Here is a 7,184-nt window from a genome sequence, read left to right on the forward strand (position 1 = left end):
GTCTTTACACCCTGGTCCCCCTTCCTCGCCCAGGGGGAAGTTCACCGATTGGCCGTAGAGCGGAAGGACGAAACCCACCCCTGCCTGGCCCCGCCTCCTTTCCCTGCAGCACTGCGACGTTTGAGGGGGGGCGGGGCACCACGCTAGGGCTGGAACAGCAGGCCTTTTGTGGTTTGGGCTGGGAGAAAAGGGCGGGGTCTCAGGGAAAGGGAAGGGGGTGTGGAGAGCTAAAGGAAGAACTGGCGCAGCTAGACTCTCAGAAATTCCAACAGCAACAATCAAGATGGAGGCGTTAGAATCAATACTAATTTGACTGGAAACCTAACTAACAAGATTAGGGTCTCCTGGCATAAAGTTCAAACCTTTGCAGTTCAGATATGGGTGGGCCAAGAGAAAATAGCAGAAGGAAGAAGGGCAGGTCTTCCTCCCTGCCCACCTTGCCTGCGCACTATATAGTGCCTTCTCCCCTCCCACTCCGCAGTCCCCCAGTCAGTCGCCTGCCCCCTCTTTTCTGATTCTTTTGGAGTGGGGGCGGGTTATAGGGGATGCCTGCGTTTCCTCTGTATAGCCATGGCCTGACCAGAGCCTTCCAGTTGCACCTTGGGGCTGATGGGTTGTCAAGCCGGGAAGTAACATCACATGCAACCAAAATAAATACAACAGCTGTAGTCCCTGGATACCTTGCTTAATTTAAACAAGGATAACAGTTTAGTCAGTCATGTCACTGATGCTAAATTGCTTCTTCGTCCTGCATAGGTCCTCTTTTTCATCCTGAACGTGTCCGCTTCTCTGATTACCACTCTCCTCCCATCTTACCCCCAACTCTCTTCACCTCTTCACCCCCTCCGCACACATGCCCAATGCCCAAGATACATTTATCGCATCCCCTCCGCCAAGAGTTAAGAACCCCATTTCTTGTGCTGTCCCTGGCAACTGCGAAATCTCCTGCCGGTGAACCAAGACTAATTTTTTTGCTGTTGATGAAAACAAATTATCCCAGATCTCCTATAAAACTTGGACTATGAGAATTTGCTTGACATTTTGTGAAGCCACACTAACTCTCAGCCCACTCCTGTAGTATATTTCTTACCCAGAAACCATTTCGCACTTGATATTTCTCTGCTTTACACATGTTGCTCTAGAAGTTGTGGCTCTTTCTCCATCCAAGTCTCTCCTTCTTTGAAAGAGAATTGATACTTTAATCACATTTCCTTGATCTCCTTTTAGGTTGTTGCATATTGATTGAATTGGGTACACTAACCAGTTTGTTGGGGGCACGGTTTCCCCAAATTTTAATCTCTTTCATACCATATCTGTGTATACCACTCGCAGTAGTATTTATTATTTTCTTTAAATAAATGTGTCTTTCCTTTAATTTCTTTAAGAGTAAAACCTTTGGGCTTCCCTGGTGGCACAGTGGTTGAGAATCTGCCTGCCAATGCAGGGGATACGGGTTCGAGCCCTGCTCTGGGAAGATCCCACATGCCGCGGGGCGACTAGGCCTGTGAGCCACAGTTGCTAAGCCTGCGCGTCTGGAGCCTGTGCTCCGCAACGAGAGGCCGCGACAGTGAGAGGCTCGCGCACCGCGATGAAGAGTGGCCCCCGCTTGCCGCGACTAGAGAAAGCCCTCGCACAGAAACGAAGACGCAATACAGCCATAAATAAATAAATAAATAAATAAATAAAAATTGTTAAAAAAAAGAGTAAAACCTTTATAAATTACTATTAATGGAAAACCTGTATCACCTCTCCTAACTTGAAAGTAACTGAAAGAAAAGTGAACATAAAACAATGTTTTAAAATTCTGGGGATAGAGAGTATGTTTTCTACTAAGGTCTCTCAGCCTAAAGACTACTCCCTGTAAAAAGGGAGGGTTACCAAGCACTAGAAACATTTAAAAAGCAGGTAGGCAAATGGCATTTTTATCATGATGTAATCAAAGGATAGAAAAATAGAACCAAAATAGGAATCACTGTCTCACTTATGTGAGTCATTGTTTTTAATCCTGCATGCATGTCCCAACTAAAGTTATCCAAGGCATCAGAAGTGATCTATGTTACTCTTTGAGAAACACTCTTGTGGAGGCTTATAGCATGTATTCCAGAATCAAAAGACTATACTCTCATACTAGCTCCCGCATTTATTGCTGAGTGCCTCTGGACTCTTACACCTCTGGCCTCAATTTCCAGTTTAAATATGTGTAAAGTAATAAAGCCTACTCATGAGCTGTTGTACTATAGACTAAATAACCTAATAAATGTGAAACATATCATACCTAGCATGTATTTAGTACTAAATACATATTTATAGTGGTTTATGTATTATATTATTACATATATAGAGATATGTATTAATGACATATGTATTATTATTGATTTCAGAGGTGGGAAACACTCCCTAAGGCAATGAGTTGAAGGTACCACAGGATGTAATGCAGTAGTTCTTAAAGAGTGATCCCCATACCAACAGCATCAGCATTACCGGGGAACTTTTTTAAAATGCAAATTCTCAGGTAGGTCCAACCTCAGACCTGAATTGGAAACTCTAGGTGTGGAGCCAAGCGACCTGTATCTTAGCAAGCCTTTGAGGTGATTCTGATGCATGCAAAGTTGGAGAACCACAGATGTAACAGAAGGAGGATTGGTAAAGGAGTGAGAGGACCTGAATTCAAATTATATCCTTAGAGTGACATCAGCAAAAATGGAGATGTAAGCACCTCTGAAAATTCTTTTCTCCATAAAAGCAATGAGAAAACTGGCAAAATTGTCAGAGTCAACTTTTTCAGAACTGTGGAAATCAACCAAGGGCTTGCAGCAACCCAGGAAGCATTTATTCAAGAAAACAGCTTACTCTCAGTAAGAAGAGCAAGGTTTGTAATGTTTTGGCTTGTTATAATCTAATCCCATCATCTCCAACTCCACTATAGCACTGAAAAACAATAGTTGACAATCATGGTGAACAGAAGCAGCCTGGCAGATACCAGACAAGGCAGAATGAGGCTGGAACTCCTCCAAAGCCTAATTCCAAGAGAAGAGTCATCATTTAACCTATCTGGTGGTTCCCCAGAAGATCTCACTTGCAAGCCTATCCTAATTTGATTTGATTCAGAGCCAAACCAGTGGTTTTCTGGGGAAAAGCCTTTTCCCCAGAAGTGTTTGTAAAAAACAAAACAAAACAAAGAGACAACAACAACAAAAAAACACAAACAAGCAAACAAACAAAAATAACACAATGAAAGGGAATTGATTAACTTTGCCACACCTTAGGCAGTGGAAACAGGTTGGGGCAGACAATAGGTTAACCAAAAAGTTTAAAAGGAAAAGCTAGAGATTTGTCTGTAGGAACTTTGTAAGCTCCAACATATTCATGAGAATCCAGAAACTCACACACATGCCCAGGGCTGTGCTAAGCAGTGCGTAAGCTCAGGAAAGACCTGAGAAGGCCCTAAACATTCACCTAAGGCTGACCTTGAGGCTTTGCATAAGCAAGAAGTGAAGGCTAAGGGAGAACTGTCAACTGCCTGGCTTGGTGTTGAAGCCCTGCCCAAAACACACACACACACATACCCTCAACAAACCCTGGGAGACATACTGATTCAAGGCATCTAAGGAAATCTCTGTCTAATCATTAGATGAGCATGAAGCTAACCAAACGGAATCATCAATGGCCACACACCACTGCTGATGAAAAATTAATCAGTCAATATAAGAAAGAAATGGAAAATTTTATTCAAGACAAATTGAGGATTATAACCCAGGGAACAGCAACTCAGAAAGCTCTGAGAATACTCCGCCCATTACAATTCAAGGCACAGTTATATAAGCTTTTTGAGACAGGGCTGTGCATTAAATGATGTATTATTGACGGTTTACATAATCCATATCTAAGCATCATTGTGGTCCCTTACAAGATCAAGAAGCAATGTTATCTTTTAAGGAGTTGTCTTGTTGATGTCAGGAAAATGTTGCTCTTTATGGTTGAGCAGATATTTCTGCTGATGGGGGAGGTTTGGTCAATATATAATGCACAGTAGAGGGGAGAGAGGAAGCCAAAGGGAGAAGAATAAAAATTTTTTTATGGTTAAATGTTTCTTGTCTTGTCATGAAATATGAATTTTATTTCACAATTTCCCCCTTTTGATCATTAACCTTTCGATAGAAAGCAGTAGGTGAGCAAATATTTTCCGGGGTGGTTGCTTGCCTGCACTGCGTCATCATGTCCCTTGATGCCAAGTCTTTTTTTTTTTTTAACAGATTTATTTATTTATTTATTTATTTTTGGCTGCATTGGGTCTTGGTTGCTGTGCACGGGCTTTCTCTAGTTGTGGAGAGCAGGGGCTACTCTTGGTTGAGGTGCACGGGCTTCTCATTGCAGTGGCTTCTCTTGCTGCAAAGCACGGGCTCTAGGTGTGCAGGCTTCAGTAGTTGTGGCACGCAGGCTCAGTAGTTGTGGCTCGCAGGCTCTAGAGTGCAGGCTCAGTAGTTGTGGTGCACGGGCTTAGTTGCTCTGCGGCATGTGGGATCTTCCCGGACCAGGGCTTGAACCCATGTCCCCTGCATTGACAGGCGGATTCTTAACTACTGCACCACCAGGGAAGTCCTGATGTCAAGTCTTAATAGCCTGGTTCTCTCTTTTTTTGAGGGATTATAATAGCAGAATGTTTGGCAAGGACTGACAGTCAATTCTAGGTTGTCCAGTAAGACTTAAGCCAATTTTTCTCACATGTGCATTGTATATGTCCATTATTTTATAGAGAACTATTGGTGTAATCTATAGTTTCAAGTCATTTAGACATCATTATCTTAGTATGAGCAAGTGACACATAGCGTGAAAGGCAAGAAGCTCTTACCTTGTAAGTTCCACAAACTGTAACTAAAATTGCCAGTAGGATCAACAACATCATTAGCAAAGATTTAAGCCAAGATCCTCCTGAATCAAACCATTTTCCTAATGTTTCCCCTAAACTGGGAAGAGGATTGTTCAGAGCAGAAATGTGACACTTCCTATGGGTCATAAGACTGGTTACATTTGAAGACTCATCAGGTACAAAGATGCAGTATTCAGTACATATTACTGCACAAGTTCCCCCTTGGGAAGCAGCTAAAATATTGAGGGCTATGCAATTCTGTAAGACTGCTTTTTTCATCATGGAGACTTCCGAATTGAGCAGCTAATGGTTTGATTACTATCATTCAAAGCTTGCTGAGTGAATTTTGCTAAAGCCTTTATATGAATAATGATATCTTCTATTCCAAGTGAAGGAACAAATATTGAGATCAAATGATCGTACCCTTCTTTTGATGATTGGAAAACTGATCAAGCCCCATGTGCCTGCATTAAAGGCAGATTGGCAGATTGGCAGGAGCTGTTTCACCACTTACATACCTTCCTAAGCAACCTGGAGAGAGCCAAGGTCATAAACTTGTTCCAGAAATCCATTAGGTCCTGTTAGGAGCCACCCAATATTCAATATCTAATAAAAATGAGTATTTATGGCCAGGGTCAGAATAGGCATTATTAATTGACTGGGTACGAGGTTCTCAGTGATATTGGTGGTAACATTAGCTTGAGTGGTGCTAGAGTTCTTTCCTTTAAAATAAAAATTTCTAAGAGCCATCCAGTTAGAACCCTGGAGAGGAGAAATCCACCAAGGCAAACAGGGAGTAATGGACATAGGTAATTGGCCATAAACCCAGCAATTTGATTAGTTTTTGAAACTTGCATAAGATTGAGCACAAAGAAGAAACACATTTGGTTTATAAGCAAAAGCATGAGCAATTGTCAAAGTAATCAGTATACAGGCCTAGTCCGGTGTCCTGGGTTAGCTGTATACTTCAGATGTCATCTTCTTCTCATCCCTGGTAGTGCTGGTCTTAGTTGTAGTCAAGTGTCAAAAACAGGAGTTGCAGTTCATCCAGGAGAGGCCTGAGATGGTTTCTTCCAAGGTGGCTGTAAAGAGTCCTTTATGTGAAATCTTTTCCAGTATGCATAATCTCCTGGTTGCAGGTCATGGTGAATCCGACTTTCAGCCGAAGTTAGATCACTGTGATAAGCTTCAGAAACAAACTTAGAGTGTCCTTTTAATAACTAAACTTTACAAGGAGCTATCTAGAAAGTGAGTCTTAGCCAGTAAATACAGACCTCAATTAACAAAACTAGAATTTAATAGTCACTAAAACATAATCTTTTTCTCCCTAAAATTACCCTCATTTCTACCAAATATAGCCAAATTAAGACTAATATGTTTGCAAAATAAGTCTGGTTAATTGATGACATAGGCTTTTTCAAACTGGCTGTGCTGGAACCTTTCATAAGTAATCTCAGATTGAACTTTAAAAAAACAAAAAACAAAAACTCTCAAGGCCAGGAAAGCCACACCAGGGGTGTGTCATAGATTCCACTTATGATATCTACAGATTTGGGTGATGGATTTGGGTGAATTCTTCTCTTCTGGAGGTTGCCAAATACCTTGAGATTCTGGCACCTTTTAGAAATTGGCCTTCCTTATGCCTGAGAAAGCTTCTGGGAACTTAAGAGTTTCCAAATTCTGGAGGGATCAGGTAGAGAGGAAAGATAAATGTTTCAGTTCTACTTACTGAGGTATAATTTAAAGCTTTCCTTATATCTGGAAAACACAGGTTAAAAAACAGTGATATTTCAGACAGAAAGAAAAATTATAACCATACTCATAAGTTTGTTCAGTCCTATGTAACTTATCCTTGATCTTAATCTTCTGTTAATAGTTTTTTGAAGTCATCAGGTTTTCCATTAGAATTCTTTAATTCCTTACCCAGTTCAGTGGTATGATCTGACAGTTATCAGAAACCTGTACTTATCAAAAAGTCATTTCTATGAATCTTCTTGAAGATAAAGCATTTTTGAAAAAGCATCAGAGTACAACAATAAATGACAAAAGACTTAAAAAGTCGAGGTTAAAGAACTGATTACAATGCAATTGAAAAGAAACTTGGCTACTGCTATGACATATAGCAATTTAAGATAATTACTAGAAACATGACTGATAACATTTTACCAGGACATACCAGAATTTTAGGAGCTCCATATAATTTCTAGAATATCTATGTTAATAACATCTACCCACATAATACAACCAAAGCAGTTTTATCACCACTCATTCAATAATGTTTCCCTTGTAATTCAACATACCAAATAAGCTTAATTAC

Source organism: Balaenoptera acutorostrata, chromosome 2, assembly GCF_949987535.1.
Source record: "Balaenoptera acutorostrata chromosome 2, mBalAcu1.1, whole genome shotgun sequence".
Taxonomy (NCBI): Eukaryota; Metazoa; Chordata; class Mammalia; order Artiodactyla; family Balaenopteridae; genus Balaenoptera; species Balaenoptera acutorostrata.